Source organism: Vidua chalybeata, chromosome 9 (assembly GCF_026979565.1).
Source record: "Vidua chalybeata isolate OUT-0048 chromosome 9, bVidCha1 merged haplotype, whole genome shotgun sequence".
Classification (NCBI taxonomy): domain Eukaryota; kingdom Metazoa; phylum Chordata; class Aves; order Passeriformes; family Viduidae; genus Vidua; species Vidua chalybeata.
The window spans coordinates 12,383,524-12,401,523 of record NC_071538.1 but is presented as its reverse complement, the minus strand read 5'-3'; positions in this window follow the sequence as shown (position 1 = coordinate 12,401,523).

Here is an 18,000-nt window from a genome sequence, read left to right as displayed (position 1 = left end):
ATAAAAGAATATAAATCAGATCATGAAAGTATACGCAGGGGCCTTTTCTTAAATGTTCCAATTCTGTAATATATTTAACCCCAGGAAGTAACTTGATGGGTAAACCTTACATCATACTCAGAACCACTAATTTTGCCTGAATCCCATGTTGAAAAGGGGAATTATCTGCTCTAAAACTTTATCCTCATCATCTGACTTGCATTTTAAGAGCTAATTCATCTTTTCTTTAGTCTGCTTCCAACAAAGGTGTCACCTGTTGTGTAGTTTAAGGGCTGTGTAGAAATGACTCAGAGCAATAAGCTCTTTCTCTTGCAATTCTTTAGAAAGGGGATTTTCTTGACACTCATCCCACCAATTAAAACTCCACTCCAGCAGAATGTGGTAGGGCTCTGCCATCTTTATCTTTCCAGATTGGTTTCCTAAGGAAGTGAGAAATGACATTACATGCTCCATATGTCTGTTTTTCTCTGTCATGCCCTCCTGCTCAACAGTGTTAAAATCTGCTGATTTATTTTAACCACAAGTGAAAGAGTGGAGTGCTCTTTCCAAAAATATTGAGCTGCTAGAAATGTCATGGAAATCAGAGTCTGCATAAGGTCAGACAATTTACAGCACAAACTTGCTCTTGTTAGACAGCAAAGAAATTTAGCCTTAGATGTTCATCTGTAGGAAACCAGGCTTCACTACTTCTGCTGCTCCTAGAAATACATGTTTGTATTATGGAGAACAATTATGTCCAGCGATCACATTTTGCTATCATGCTTGTGTTTAAAAGTTAATTCCAACTGTCAACACTTCAATTTGCAGCCAGAAACCAGGAGTGCTAAGACCTCCTCTCAACATCAATCTACCCCAAATCCTGCTGGGTGTTTCTTCTTCGTTTTTGGCTACAACACTGTGCAGGTTTTTATACAACTTTTGTCATTCACAACCTTAGTCTAGCTCTGAAGGAGCCATTTTTCCCTGTCATCCCCTGTTTTGGATAGCTAACTTCCTCCTGGAAAGCTTTCCAATGCCTTTCCAGTAATGGCAGGGGAATTATGCACATTGTGTTTGGCTTTTTGGTTTATTGGTCCTAGAAACTTAGACTTGTGTGGCTCCAGTACTTCCACTAAATTCCAGGTTTTAAAAGCAAGTTCTTTCAGCTGTGTCTCCAAATGGAATCCCGGGCTTTTCTTGTCATGTAGGGCACTGAATAAAAATGTGGGTTCTCTCTATGAATTTAAAGAAAACCAGAAAAAGGATTTTTTTTCCAAGCAGATGCTGTGACAAAATGGAACAGACAAATTGTGTTACATTATTATTACTAACATTATTTTGATTCAGGCTTTGTCTGTTTTCTCAAAGCTGGCATACTGCCAGGTTAAACATCCTGTTACGTGCCCGCGCAATGGTGAACTTGTATCTGATCTCTCTCAGAAGTATTGGCTCTAGGAAACCTAGTAGTGGGCATCAAGATTGGTGGAATCATGGTCCTATTAGGCTTTTCTTCAGTTACATCCCTGCTTTTAAAGACTTTCACTCCAAGGAGTGACTCCTGGCACTGCAGAGAGAAGTGGTTTGCATCCACCAAGCTCAAATCTACTCTTCTCCAAAGTCAGTGGGCCTTGTCCAGTGCTTCACAATAATTTCTTGGTCCCTTCTGAGCCAAGGAGTAACATCTCTATATCTCTGAGGTACAAGAATTCCTTTATTTGCTTATTTCAGGTAGTTTTGCATGAAAAAGCTACAGATTGTGTGGTACCCAGTAACAGTCACCATGTTTTTTCATTAAGGATGTTTCATCTTAGGGCTTGGAATGAGTGAAGGCTTTCCCTGGAGAGTGTTCAGGGAGCTGGACAGCATGTTCCTGCTTTCTTAATGGCAGGGGTTGCTGCAACAAGCTGCTTCTAGAGATGCCCTGAGATTTTTCTGAAGGAATTAGCTAGTCCAGTCCCAAAGGGATCCCAAGGGAAAGCACCACAGACAACTGAAGAACCCGGATCTGACAGTAAACCAGGGAGCTCAGCTACTTGGCAGTGTAGATGTTCCTACTGCTGTTATTTGCAAACCAAATCTGTTCTGTGTTGTGGAGCAGTGGGAGATGACTCTGGGCATGCTGCTCCTGTTCACAGCAGGGTTGTCTTGTAAGTACAGCAAAGGGAATTTTAAGTGATCTGCAGGATTATTCAGTTAATTTTTGGTGAGGACAGCTGGGTGACTTAGGTCCTCTCAGCAGGGAGCAATGTATGATTTCACTCTGCTTAGTAAGACAGGCACTTTGCACTTGTGGTGAGACTCTGCAGTGATTCTATGACTGTGTTTCCAAGAGGCTGCAGAAAATGCAAGATTTTCTGCAGTAATGAAGGGGATGTACAGATGGGACTTTCACTGACATCAGGACAAAATATTCCTTGGGACTTGAGCTGAAATCACATGCCATGATGGAGACGTCTTGACCTATAAACTTCATCTTTGACCTGAAGAGGTTATTTGGCCCAAAGTGCACTGGGGTTCACAAAGGAGTTGTACAGGAAGTGTCTTAAACATAATCAGATTGTTGTCACTCAAAGCCACAGCAAGTGGACTTCTATTTAACAGACTTCTCATCCCCTCATACAATGAAATGCCCTCTCCACCCCTTCTTAGGGGAGAGAGATCCTGGCAGTTGAATTTCCTTTTGATTGCATGTACAATGTGCTAAATGACTTCTAGAAAATTAGGGGCTAGATTTAGGACATAAGAATGCTTAGAACCAGCATGACTCCGTGGCAAATTCAAATGCAGTGTCATGCCAAACAGTTGGACTTGCTCCCTTGGTCCAAGTCAAGTCACGTTGTAACACAGGGCATGCCCTTATCTTTTATTTGGAGGTGTGGGGCTGGAAAAACATACCCTGCTGTCTCACACAGCAACATGAGTGCCCTGAGAGCTCACTGAACACTGATGCTATACATTAAAGCCAGCAAAAGCCTCGCAGAAGAATTCCAGCCTCATGGGAAATATTATACACAAGGATGTTTGAGAACTAGGACTGAAGGGTTTAGTTTGATGTCTTAATTGGGACCTGATGCACAGCTGCCACTGGGTTTCTCTGCTCCCTAATGTTCATTTCTTTTGCTTGGCAGACACTCTACAGACAAGCAAGCCTTCAAAAACCAAGGAAATGTGTTGTAGGTGAGGGTCTAACAGGTTTCATCCCAGAAACCTTTGAAGGATGTGCACATTTGTACAGACTTTCCCACTGAGCTATTAGTAGTCTAAAGTCAGGCAGAGTTTTCTTTGGATGAGACATGCATTTCTATCCCTCTCCTGATCTCCAGGCCCAGTCCAAAAACACTGGGGTAACTTTTTTCTCCTTTTACAGAGTTCTGTGACCTGCAGGAGATTTATAGCTGCTTCAGAGAAATGGGTGCCAAAATGACCATGGCATATTGGGAAATTCCATTCCACTGACAAAGTGCAGATTTTTCAGGAGATGGTCAGAGCTGGTCCAAGACTTTGAAGAGAACACAATCAACTTGAATGCCAACTTCTTTATTTCCATTTTTTCCCCCTCCTGTTTCCAGAAAGCCTAGGAATTGATGTTCAGAGTTCCTTATGTCTACATGATGATGATACGGGAAGGAATAAAGAGAATTCCTTGTGTTTGCCATTAGCGGAAAATTGTTTGCATCATGAATGATCAATATCTGTCATATGAGAGAGGGTTTTTCAAGGCTGGCTTTCAATCTTCCTTCAAAATGCTTCCCCTTGCCAGATTCACCACTGAGCCTGGCACCATGTGGATGTCTGAATGATAAATATGGAGGGTGGAAATTCACCTGCTCCAAAGTCATTGTGTCTAAGTGACAAGGAAGTGCAAAAAGAGACATTGTCAGACAGAATAAACCTTCAAAATGGAAAAGCAAAGCGAAGAATTTAGGGGAAAATCTCTCTGCCTATGAGTTAGACTTACCCTAGAGAGATTCTCTGCCTGCAGACTCAACATCTGGCTGCCCTAAAATGTTGGTTTGTGGCCATTTTAGAAGTTGTCATCCTCACATTGTGTATTCTTTATTTCCACAGAAACATTCTTCTGACTTGACTATTTTGGTTTTACTGCTTCCTGGGGTCATATTTTCCCATATGACTTGTGGCCTGGTCTCCTCCTGGCTCCTCAGTGACAAAAAGGAGATCAGAGCTTGGGCACACACCAAGTTTCCCCACAGTACTCTTGGCTTTGTGTCCCTTGAAGCAGTTAATTCACCCAAGAAGTAGTGATATTTGCTTTTGCCTTTGCTACCACAAAAAATGACCACCCCAGAGTCAGCTTCTTCTCCAAAAGAAGCAGACTGTTTTATGAAGTCCTAGAAATATGGAGCTGAAAATGCCAGCTGGCTTAATCAGCTGGAGCTTTCTCTAAATCTATTTTGTTTTCTATACCATATCTATAGTAATGTGTCCAGTCTCAGTCTCTGTTTCTTGGCATCCTGTTGTAATGGGAAAAAGAAATTTACCAGAACACACTCTCCAAAGCACAGAATTTCTTTTAAATTTATTCTTTTAATAAAGTTGGAGATGAAAATTTGGGGAAACAATGGTGAAACATGTCCAAAACATCAAACCACGGAGCAGTCTGAGATGCTGAGATCCAGCTGTGAAATTCCACAATGGATCTCCTCTCAGAGATCTGCCAGAGAGGAGCTGGGCTTACAGCTACTTACAGCTTCAAGTTAACTCTATGCTCAAATTTGGCACTAAAGGAAAAATGTCCCTTTTTCTTGCATTTCTAGCATTTTCCCAGCAGGGACCAGTGGCCAGTAGCCAGGTCTCAAAGAGAACTATGATTGATGGGTGAATATGTAATTGGGAAAATATCTTGCTGCTTCCTCATGTTTAATTCCCACTGCTTGTGAAGGCTGTATCCCAAAGTACTGCTGGGAATAAACAAATGAGTTTCCTTTCTTGGACATGTTAATGATTATGAGATGGACAGTTCAATGTGAAATCACTTCATGCTCATTAAGTGCTGATTTGACATTTGTATACAGAGGTACATAAGCAGAGCTTCCCAAATAATCAGAATTCATAAAGACTCATTGTTAGCAGGGGAAAATAAAGTCTTCCAGGGATCAGGTCTGCTGTGGGTGGAGATCCATGTAAGTCCTGGATGGTCCTCCTGGTGTTGCTGAAGGTGGGTCTTTCTGGATTCCTGCTGTGGCTAACTCCCCAGTGAGGTCACATCCTCCTGGCAGAATGCAGGGGGATGTTTGAATATTGTACTGGGACAGAAAGTGATTGATATATAAAGGATAGTTCTGTTGCACTCTGCAGTTGTTTTTAGTGTGTGGTTAAGACACTTCTCCTACTGTAAGGTTGGGCAGCACTTCATACATCAGGATTCTACAGGCGAGAGCATCAGTGTGGATGAGTGAAGCACCTGAACATCTGAATGAGTGGTAAAAGACAGAACCCAGGAGCAATGAAAACTTTCTTGATATCCATCTATTTTTTGAGAGCAGTTGGTTGATGGTTGTGTCTTGCTACAAGGAACAAATTTGGATGAATCCCCCCAAATCATTACATCTTCCATTTCTTTAAATGAAATGTCAAGACCATATGAATAAATGAAAAAATATACTAGTATCAGAAAGGAGCTATTAAGGTTTTTTTCCCCCCATTCTGATTTCACTATTTCTGCAGTGAGTATTTGGACATGCAATTTCTTTTTAACCTTCAGATTCATTGAGTGCCAGTGATTGGTTGCAAAGCAAGAAAATGTTCAGATAGCCAGTGTTTTGCAGATGTTATCCATTGTTGGTGATGCTGTCTTGAGGTTAACTACAAAATAATAAAAAAGCAGTCTCAGTGAGAGTCAGAGAGCCCTTGGGAATGGTAATGCAGTGCAGAGCCTTTCACCCCGAGGTCAGCAGGTCAAACCCATTCCAGATTGGGAGTGACCAGCAGTGATTACATGTCTGCTTTCAGATTCACAGAGAGGATTTGCAAAATGTTACTTTTATTACTGCTACTGGAAGGCCATTCATGCACCTACATTACAAATCCTGCTGTTCTGTGTGACTGTATCTTGACAAAATGGCAGTGAATGAATACTTTATAAGTGTCCACAAATATGGGCTTATTTGCAGCACAAAAATCATCAGAGTTGTCATCATTTGCCCTTTTGTAGGCCAGCACAGTAGAAAGATCAAGGATGCAATTGACTACAATTAAGGACTTTATTCTTGCCCTTGGGGTCAAACTTAGAACATTCACAGCTCCTACCACAAAGCTAAGTCACTCTTCCTGGGCATTTCACTAGACAAATTTATCATCAGAAAATGTCCAAGCATCTTAACTCAAGGTAAATTAAACTGCACACAGATGGAAAGAGCAAATGCAATAAATGGATTAAAAGAGAAAAACAAGAAATAGCAATTAAAAAAATGAAAAAGCTGATAACACAAGAAAAACCCATCAGACTCTCTGTTAGGGACAGTGCTGACACACACACTCACCTTCCATGAGAAGCATAGCTGTAGGCAGTACATTAGACATGTGGAAGGAGTACTGCCTGAAGTCAAAGAAAATCTAAGATTCTCTTCCTCTGCCATAAATCATAGAGCATGGGGATTTTTTTCCCCAAGGAAAGGTGGAAGATTGATTTTTTTTCAGTGTAGGGCTACATAAATTAGCTTCTGATTTTCGAGAAAAGGCCCGATCTCTGAATTATGTGACATGCATTATGTTGTCATTTTCAACATGGGCAGTAATACCTAAACCTACTCCATCTTGTGACCCTACTCTCTTCTCTTGTGCCCCATCCCATCTCCTGATTACTACTTTTCAAGCAATTTCTCCTAAGCAGCTTCTGTTCCTGCTTTTCAACTGAAATTTGAGGCTGTGAAAAGATATTAGCTTCTCTGAGGTGGCAGATGAATGAAATTCACCCCCACCATGGCCACAGATTCAGGAGGCCAAATATTTTGGTCTCATTAAATGTACCCGTACCGTACAAAGCAACACTACACAAATATACTGAATATAGCACTGGTATTCTAATAAGGGATTGGATCAGACTAATTAATCCATCTAGAAGCTAAGCATGATGCTGACTTTGCACCACAGTGGGATCTGGTTTTGGGGATTGGCCATTGCTCATTACCTACAGGAAACAACACAAGATGAGGGAGAAGTTAGTATCAAGGAAGAAAGCATAAAAAGTAATAAAGGCAGAGGTGAAAATATGAGTTTCAGGAGGAAAAGGAGTGGGATTGCCAGAGCACGGACAACATGGCAATCATAGGCTGCACTGAACCAGGAATTAGGAAATCTATTGGACTTTCTGCCATAAAATAGGTGATGCTGATGGGCCATGCTGTATGGTCAGTCCCCTCTTTGGAAATGTTACTGTAGGGCCCAGAACTGCAGTAACGTTTTCAGCTTTATAGCAACTCCTACACCAGTGTTTGTGAGCTCTTCCTATAGCACAACTTGATCAAATACTGAGCACAAACTTTCATGTTTTGTAACAGTGGAACACTGATGGAATTGTTTTCTAACATAATTTTCATTGTAAGGAAAAATAAACTGTCTTTTTCCATCTCAAGGGTTAAAGTAACTCTCTTGAAGACAGTGGTGCTCTAACAGTAGGGGCCTTGAGTCTATGCCTAAACCACCTGCCTTTATTAATTATTCTCATCTATCACATCTATGAGGTCAGTCTCTAAAGGCAACCTGTGAGTTTTGGTGCAGACTGATATGATTAATGGGCATCTCCAACCTAACTGGTGCACCTCTCCCAAGTTAATTTCATCCAAGTGAATTCACTTCACCTCTGCATAAGCCCCACTGTAAGGCAAGCTTCACTATGGCCTGCAGTTTGCACTAGGCAATGGTCTGAAACATTTAGGGGCTTTCAGGTGGTTTCCATCAAAATTGGCTTTCTTTGAATCCACACCAGCTAGGAGCTGGCTGTGCCACAGCAATGGTATAAAAGAAATTGTTTAAGAGTAATATATTTCCCTTCCTGATCTTAAATGAATTGGGTTTCTCCAGATCTTCAGTTCTTCAGAGTAGTGGATCCATCTCTGCTGTGACGCTGGGCAGAATCTGGTGTGCAGGCACAGAAGAGCCTTGAGCTCAATGTTTAGTCTGACATTTCTCTCTCCTCCTGCTTCCTGGCACACCCAACCTGCAGCTCTGCTGAATCAGCCATGGGAACGCTGCCCTTTCTCTCAAGCTCTGCAAGCCAGTGCTTCCTCTCAAAATCTGGCAGGACAAAGTGGTTATGCCCGTGTGGCTGTTTCACTGCTCCAGCCTCAGCTTTGCTTAACTTCCCTTCCTCTGCTGCAGAATGGGCAGCTGTTTAAAGAGCTTTTTAAATCGTGAGTTTAGAGAAGCACAGACAAGGTAGAAACAAGATTACAAGGTCACAGAGGTGAGGGGAGTTGACCCTACCTGAGAATGGAGGAAATGTGAGTTCAGAGTAGGTGTGGCTGGTGCTCTGGGCTGCTGACCCTGCTCTGGGAGCTGTGTGACACAGGGCTGCCCAAGAACACCCCCTTTCAGCTGATTTCCCTTCCCAGCTCTCAGGAGCCAGTGCTCTGAAGACTTAGATTATTATTGGATGTTACTCAGCCCTTTCATTCTCTGCTTTCTGATAGAGGGCTCCTCTGGGCTCTAGCATATGTGGGAAGCAAAATCTTTTGGAGGGCTGCTTCTTTGTAGCTGTTTACTGCAATAGGTGGGAGTTTTAGCTTAGGACTGGATCTGCACTGTATGGGAATGGTTGTGTTCGGTGCTTGTGTTGTTTTGGGTTTTGATTTTTTTTTTTTTTTTTTCCTTGTAAGGTTTAGAAACAGATCAATGAATATTTGAATACTCCTTAGCAGGAAAACATGTTCTGCTTGGGTGAAAAATCTCATGACAACATTTCTGTTTACACACGAGGTGGGGGACAATGGTAAGCCTTAGTTTGTATCTCAGCTAATGATAAATTGTATCTAAACTGAGAATTACATGTTAAGTGATGACTACTTGCTGTGGTGACTTTCTCCACAGTAGCACATTCTCCCTTAACTGTCCATTGGATTAAACTCTTCTCAAGGAGAAAACTTCAATTTAGGAGAACAGCAATCCTCCAAGAAATTGAACTTAAGTTTTTCTTTTAAATTTCATGAGTTCTGCAGAAAGAAATCCCCCTGAGCCCAACATGGAAAAGATATCATTAGAGAAATTAAAATTAGTGGAAGTGCTACAATAAAACTATATTGCACAACCATAAAACTTGATGCTGCCATGTCTGTTCAAAGGTTTGTCCCCTATCCTGAAACTCTTTAAAAGAGAAGATATTCAATTAAATTAAAGGTTATTTCAATAACCTTCTGGTTATGCACTGCTCTCCCCATTCTGATTACACTAATCTTGCTTCAGAAGGGGGTTAGAGAAATTAATTCTTGATATAATATAAGAGAGGAAATCTTGTGTAGTTGAGGTCAGGGTGACCTGATGAGTTCCTTCCCCCACCCGATAAACATTCATTTTATGGTCAGAGGGAACTAAGTCTTGGGTGGATCCCAAAGATGCAAATAGAAAACAATGCCCCAACCCCTCAGACTGGGCCCTTGAGATTTTTTTGGTTTTTAAAAACAGCAGAACTTCTTAGCCCTTTCTGGCTTTGAGAGCATATGGCTGTTGGTGATTAATTTCTCTGGGCAACCTGACATCTCTGCTATAAATTTCTGTCCATGAATGGGTACAGCTGGCATCTACTGAGTGTAATTCAAGACTATAAATGAACTATTTTACTGATACAGGTGTTCTTTTGAAAGCTTCCCAATGGTTTAAAAGACCTTCTTGGCCGTGAATTTGAGTAGGCAATAGTATATCCTTCTCTTCGGCTCTAAAATATCTGGTAGAGATAGCTCCATTTCTTCTCATTGCAAATTGGGAAACATCCTCTCCTTTGCAAGAAAACTGCCGGAGGTGCTCCTTTTTGTGTCTTTGAGTGGCCAGCTCTCCTTGTTTTTACCTTTTCCCAAACAAATATTTTTCATACTTTGGGTTATTATTTCTGTGAACCATGATGATGTTGTGGGACAGGGCTTTTCAGCTTGTAAGGATTTCATTTTTTCCCCTTCTCTCCCCAAATATTTGGGTAAATTGGAACTGAAATTATTCTCCTTTTAATCCTTAATACACCAGAACTTCTCTAGTCCCTTAAGTGCTGTGGGAAATTATCATCTCTTTATTTTCTGAGGAAATGGCAGCAGCAGTCTGCAAGAGCTGAGAGATGTCTCATTTTACAGAGCAGCTTCTTTGGGGCTCTCGTGATCCCCTGTCTGTAGGACAGACCCATTAACAGGAAGGCTACAGCCAAGGATCAGCACATTGAAGGTCTCCAGCCTCAGCAGAGACCCCCAGGAATCTGGGCAGATTTCCATTGGAAGCTTGCCGTGGAATCAATAAAATTTCATTAAACCAGTGCTGTGCCAAATGTAGCATATAAGGCTCAATGAAAAAAAAAATGCTGGCTCTCATAGTTTTCCCAGTACAATTCTCTGGCCCACACTTTCTATTTCTACTGCCTCCTTGCCCTTCCTAGTAAAATTAGCTATTGGAGACAACAGCTGTAAACAAAAGGACAGCTAAACCATTACCCAAAAGCCACTAACTACTGCAGTGAACCCAAGTAATTCACAAATAATTTTGAAAAATTTATAGCTTGAACAAATTTTTCCATAGATTTCAGTTATCAATTGCAGATTTCTCTGCACTACTATTTTTAGGAAAGATCAGCCTATGATAGTTTTCTTTTTATGACTTATAGTGCTAAAAATGGTTGTGGAATATTCTGTCTTTAAAGGATGAGTACTGCTCTGGAAGATCCCATCACAGTCCTTATGTGTGTCAGCAACCTTAGAAAAACCAGTGAAGCCACAAATGTTAATAGCAGAAATGCAGGTATAGAAGGATGGAAAAGGTATGAGAAGAACCATATTGGTCTGAATCAAGAGAACATTCTTTACAAAGGGGAGACAAATGGTTGGCTCTTCTCTGAGCCAACATCTATTTTCCCAAAATAGATTATCTGATCTATAAACTATCTAAACTTTTTCTTTTATTAACAACATGGCATAACTGCTTTACTCTCCAGCACCACACTCTACAGTGTGCTTTACTCCACACCATCAAAACTCCTTACTAGATTCCATGACTGGAAGCTGTAACTTGTCAAATTCAGTCTAAAAATAAAATGCAGAACTTCAGTTTTGCAAGTAATTGCAGAACTGGAATAATGTATCTGAAAGCATTGGGAATTGTCTCTAGTTTGGCGTATGGCTGCTAGGATTGCAATGTTTTTCTCTCCATTCGAATAAAAATTATAAGTATAGTGCAAGAAATCTGAAATGACATGGGATTTTTATTTGGCTGGTGCTTTGTAGAAAAGGCAGATTAGAACAGTCTCTTCTAAATCAAAGATTTAAAGTCTATGAATTGTTCAATGTTATGTTATACAAACTATTGATTCTTACATTTACCAAAGCTCTGGGGGAATTCAGTCATAACATTTCCTCACCTATTTGCTGAAAGGATCACTATGATCACACCAAGATAGGTATACAGAGATAAAATAAGAAAGAAGATATAATGCATAAAAAGAAGCAGTAATTACTTTCCCCCTGAGTTTGAATAAAAGCAATGGATCTTTTATTTTTTTACCAGTAGATATTTTTACAAATAGACTTAAAATATTTCATTTTAGATTTGTGGCTCCAACAGCTGCAGCTGAAACCAGAAATCAGCAAAGCCCCTTGTTTTTATTGGCACTGAAGTGGCTTGTTGAAAATGGATTGGATTACGGGGATCAATCAGCAGCAGGTCGAGGATGCAGAGGGAACTCTGCCAATGCAGCGGGCTGCCAGGAGCAGTGAAAATCCTTGGGCTAGTTGCAAGTCCTAATGTACTGGAAAATCCATTGTTTTATAAAGAGCTTTGGAGATAGGAAGAAGATTGAGTTGCAGAAGAATGCAGAAATAACAATACTATCCCAAGTTCCTTTGCACGTGACTGAAAAGAAAAACTCCATGGAGATGCTGCCTGAGTGTAAGTCTAGGCAGTGCCAAGAGAGGATCAGAAATAGGACAGATGCTAAATCATGACCTTCCCTGAGTCATAATTTAGGAAACAGAACATTTCTGAATTTCAATAGCAGTCAATTAGAAATTAGCAAGCTGCTGTATGGTTCTGTCCTGGACAGTTCTGGATTCTCCCAGAATGGTGTTGATTGTTGTTGCTTTCTGTTAAATGAGCTGAATAATCTTGTCATTGTTCTGGAGATAGTCAGTTCAAAAAATATTAAGCCTTGGTTAATGTTGGGATGAGCTGACACTCCTTTGTGTCCCCAGTTACACAGTAGATTCATTACACAACTTTCTGGGAATATTACTAAATAGGCTAAAATCAGAGTAATTAATAACTTCTGCATTCAACTGTGATGGTTCTGTCATATACTAATTAGCCCCCTCATTAAGCTGAAGATGCCTCATAGCCATCTGACTTCTAAAGCCACACATGGCAGAGAGATGATCATGAATCCTGCCTGGCCTTGTTGACTTAGGAATCAGATTTTCTAGATGAAAGGCAGGCATTTGCTGACCTACACTCCTGAGTATTTGAGAATATCGACCTCCAGCTGGATGCTGAATAGAACAGTAGTTTGCAATTCCAAGAAATGTTTGCAGCATGTGGCTTGTTCTCTTGAACTTTGGTCACATGGCGAGGTAAGACAGATGTTTTCCCCAAATATCATCATTATTAAAAACAGGTAGCTGTGGTAGAAGCATAGAGGAGGAATGGATCTATCTGATGACAACATCTATTCCTGTGTCAGTGGCAGGATATGGTTCCCATGAGACTGTGTGTCAGATACCAAATCAATTCTGTGCTTGAATTTGGCCAAATGTCTGGCATGAAAGGATTAGAAAATCCACTTAACGAGCATAGTTTATAACAATAATAAAAGTTTTCCAAACTTGGAAGCCTAATGAAAATCCACATAACAATCTAAGAAAAGCTGAACAGTGGAAAAAGTGAGGCATTTGAACATTCTCCCTCTTTCTGTGTTGGGCTCTGGTACTCTTGGTGGGACTGACTCTTAGATGTGGGAGAGCTGCAGTTCCCCATAGAGAAATGTTCTCCTTGTCTGCTTGCAAGAGACCAGATTTTACATTCTAATATCAGGCAGAGAAGAGAAAGTTTCAGAGGTTTGTTAATTCTGGTTTGAAATAGCAAAGTCTTTGTGAAAGAATTTGAAAAGCAAGGCTTTTAGGGACAAATGGACGTTTTTACTTCACAATTTCATATCAGTGCTGACTCTTAAAACCTTGTAGGATGTAAGATTTTTTAAATATCCAAAAAAAAAAGTTACTTTGAAAGGAAGATGTGGAATCTTTCTCAGATCTGAAGGCTTCTGAACGTATTCCTCTCCAGAATAAAGTGCCAGCAGACTGGAAGATAGTTTTTGTTCCTTTCCTTATTTTTTCTGTCACTCAGCTGCTTTTTATGCTATAAATGGGACATAGATGTTAGATGATTTGGGAAAGGAATGTCTATTTCTAGTTGCTCACTGGAATGCCTGAAACACTTTTAAACATTTTTAGACAGTAAAATAATATAATGTAGTTCAGACATCTTGGGATAGAAGGTTTAGAGTAGAGGGGATTATTTCAATTTCTGTAATGTCAGTTTCATATATCAGTGTCTCTCCCAAAATACAAAATATACACAGGACTGTGTTCTGTTGCTTGCTAAGTGGAGGATAACCAGAAAATCGTTCTTTTCCAAAGTTTTGTGGTAATGCTGCCAGAAAGAAGGGCATTGTAAGGGATCTGTGTGCTGCTTTTGGAGGACTGTCTCTCAGACCATATTTCATTTGAACTGCTTTCTCATCCCAAATGCTCAGGGACATTTTCTGGACGGGACTCACTTCTAAATAGTGAAATACCTCACATACCCTCCTATGATAAAGTACAGAAACAGTGAAGTCTGCCTGCTGCCAGGATTGACTGATCATTTATTTTTCATATTCATAATACACTATGGTCATCACTGGCTGTCAGAGAATGGACCAGGACTTCACAGGTCAAAGCAAAAATCTTGCTGCTTGAGCTGGCAGAAGTGCTAACTTGTTGTCCCTCAGAAAGGAGTTAGGAATACAAGGCATATTCTATTTTAGGCCCTGAGTGAGCCACCTGTCAGGGTGTAGTAAACAGCCAAACTCTATTCACACCTACTGATGCAAAAATGTCATGTACCTGCATCCCATTTAGAAAGCTGTAACCAGTGTATGTGGATTTCATCACTTACTATTTTTTTCCCTTTGCACTTCAGGCCTGAATAGCTGAACAACAGAGTGATTTAGCAATCCTTCTGAAAGAGTCTGTGATCATGTAAAATACATATACATAGTATTTTAATTTTGCAAACAAAGGCCAGTGTATGTTTAAAGATTTAATTCACAGAGCAGAGCTTCAGATGGAAACACAGCTTGTCTGCTTGTGGTAGACAAATAGCATTTTAAGTGACTCTTCAATGGCTCCCATGGCATCCTCTTAAACAATCAGAGGTACAATAAACTGGTGATTTAGATGAAGAACCTTCTTGCTGGAGAAATAGATCAATAGGATTTAATGGAAAAAGTCACTAATTTTTACTTTGGAGTCAATACTGATGATGTGACTAGAAACTTGATAGTTCCTAGGTTGTATTCTCAAGCATCTAACATATTCACATGCAAGATATTCATCTTTACTCTGACATGGGTCTTCCTTTCTGCATTTCCCCCCTCTCTCCTAGGACTCAGGTTTAACCAGCAGAAACCTACCTAACTTGCATTTCATATTTATCTTGCTCCAAAGAAAGAGTCAGCTTTGTTTACAGAGTCCAATTGATAAAATGTATTTACCAGGGCATTTACCAAAGAATAAAGACCCTGGGGATTTCATGATGGTGAAGACTTTGTGTGACTTTGTGTGACACAATTTTTCATGTCCTTTCCTAGGTGATGGAAGCCTCTGGTCTTCAAATGGAATAAAAATAGAGTACAGCTATGTCTATGTCTGAGTCTCCTGCATCCACCCCCTGTTCTCTTCTCAGCACCAAAAGGCAGTCAGTCACTGGCATTTCCCTCTGCAGCAAAACCATGTGCCAGCTGTGAGGAGATCCTCATGTCCAAAAGAACATGATGCTGTACTTCTTGCAACAGCTTCTGGAGGGAGAACAGCCTCTGCTGTTTGCCCCTTTGAGGTTTAACTGATGTATCAAGACACCTATATATGTTTTTAGGGGTTTAGCCTAGCATGAATTTGTCTGCTAAATTCCTGTAGAAGCCATGAACAAAGACATGGTGAATCTCTATGTTGCTGTGGATCTGGGTGATACTGCACATCTGTAAAGAAGTCAGAGACCCTGTGCCTTTAGCAGGATTTCCTACGTGACAGGCTGAAACATAGGAAAAGTCCATGGTCTGGGTCTCTTTCCCATTTTTTTTTCCCTTGAAAAATTAAAAACTTTGAAGTAATAAGGTCGGATATGATGGTCATACAGAGCTGAGGATATGAAGAGTTCTTTTTACAGTCCCTACCCTGAACTGAGCATCTCCAGCAAGAATGACAAGACTTTTGCTGCTGTTCCCTGCAAATGAGCTTTGCTGGTTCCTTTTCACTCGGCAGCTAAGGGAATTCTGAGGTTCCAGGATTTTTCATTTTAAGATGTATGTTTTAACTGTTCACTCATATAAAACACAAATCTGGATGGAAAGAAAAACATTGCAATCTATTATTTACTCTGTTAATTGTTTCAGACAGCCAGCAGAGAACTCATGTAGAGGGAGAACCAATCTAAATCACTTTTATGAGTAGAGATAGTCGGTAGGGAATTTTGGTTTTACTGTGCTGCAGTTGGATATTTTGTATCAGGCTTCCTAAATGGACTTAGTCTCAGATTATGGTTCTCTGTGGAGCCATTTGGGTCACTTTGTAATTGGCCAGCTTTCCACACTTCAGGTGATGAGAAGGACGTGCACAGGAACAGCATTCCTGTACTCATTTGGTTAAAAGAGTACAAGAATGGAGGAGGTGCCAGTTTGCAAGGACTGGGGTTAGGAAGAAAGACCAAAGCACACAAAACCATACATTTCTAGAAGTCCTGATAATGATTCCTGGGAACAGGGATATGCACTGTGAAGTTGTGTTTCCTCTGGATGTATCACTGTGGTCTGGATGGTTTAATTACAACTGTGACTTCCTGTCTTAAAACCATCACTCCTAAGGCATGGACGGGAGGGATAGTTCATAAAGCAAATTTTTTGGCTGACTGTGATCAGCTGGCCTCAGGATTTATTCCTGGGAAAGGATGTCAGCAAATGAGACTGCAACCAGAAGGAGCACCCAGGTACCTGCTTTGCAATCTAGCTTTATTCTTGTGGCTTAGAAACTTTGCTGAACCCTGAAGTAGTCTTCAGGAAGACAAACAAAAAAACACTAGAGAAAAAAACAAAATATCAAACCTGAAATAACAATGGAAAAAAACAAAGCAGAGTTTGAATCATGATTTCCCATAAACGTACAAAGAACATGGAAGTTCAGTTGTACAGGCAAAAATTAAGAAGAGATAAATCCTTTTGGCCCTGTAATTCATATGGAAGCTGTATATAGAGTTTTATTTTATTTTAGCTTTAAGGATCTAGCTCTCTAAATTCTCAAGTTTTCTTTCCTTTTCTTTTTCTTGTGTCCCATGATGTCCATGAACATGAGAAATGATTAGGGAGGCTGTAAGCCAAGTACCAGTGATGTTAGAGTTGTTTTCACATGGACCAAAATAGACCAAGGAAAAGAACTAAACAAACTTGCCCTCCCCAGAAGTAGGGAGGCTCCTCCTTGATGTTTAATAGTGGTGTGCATGGGCACGATGCAATTCACTTGAGTTTAACGGATGAAGGAAAAAACCCAGGAACAGATGCTGGAGGGTGATCTATCAACCAGATCCTGTCATTCACCTGGCTGTACACACAATTCTCAAGGATAAACATCTCCAAAAGTGTTTAGGCAAGTTAGCAGAGGAGAAGTTCAGCACAGACCACTAAACACGATGTGTCCAAAGGCAGCTTTTGCTGCCATGAACTGCTGCTTTCTGAGGGCTGGAGGGGCAGAAGAAAAGCATTATAGCACTTGGCTTACTCTGCTTGTTTGAGCACTGGCTACTGGCTGCTATAAAGGCAGAGCACTGGCCCAAAGGACCTCCTTTTGTGACTCAGTAGAGTGGCTCATATCCTCTGTATCTGGCCTCTGTAAGATTTTCTGGCTGACTTAGAAGGTTGGGTATTTTTGAGTAAGAAAGCATATATGGACATGCTGCCACTTAAGGAAAAAAATCCTTAGAAAAAGTGAAACTTTTCTATTGCTAACTGAATACTTTCAAATTAAATTTGTTTGACTTGAATATTAGAAAAATTAATATGGAAGGAAACTTGTCTGAGATGGATTCAATACATTTTTCATTGTTAACCTTTTCAACGAAGCTAAAAAAGCAGTTAGCACTCTCTTGTCACCTCTGTGAATAAGGAATATTTAGGTAGCATATGTTATATAGTTAAACATATTAATAGAATTTTATCTGTTAATATATATTAAAGCATATTGCATGTGTTAAAAATACATGCATTTATGTGGTTAGGTAAATCAAAATGTTAACTGCATGGTTTATTCCTGTGTAAAGAGTGTTGTCATGCCAGACAGAACTTCAGCCTGTACCTGCAAGGCTTTCCCTGCTGTTACACTGCAGGTCTTACAAAACTTCCAATGAGTGACCTATATTTTTGGAGGGAAGGTTTCTGAGTCTTGTCCTTAGCAGTGTGTGGTTGTTACATTGCCACTGAGTTGTGGAGAAGAGCTCCATGGAAGGCTGTTTGCTGGGTAGGATACAACCTCTCCAGTGGTATGTAAACCAAGAGCTGAGGGGCAGGGGGAAGGATCTCTG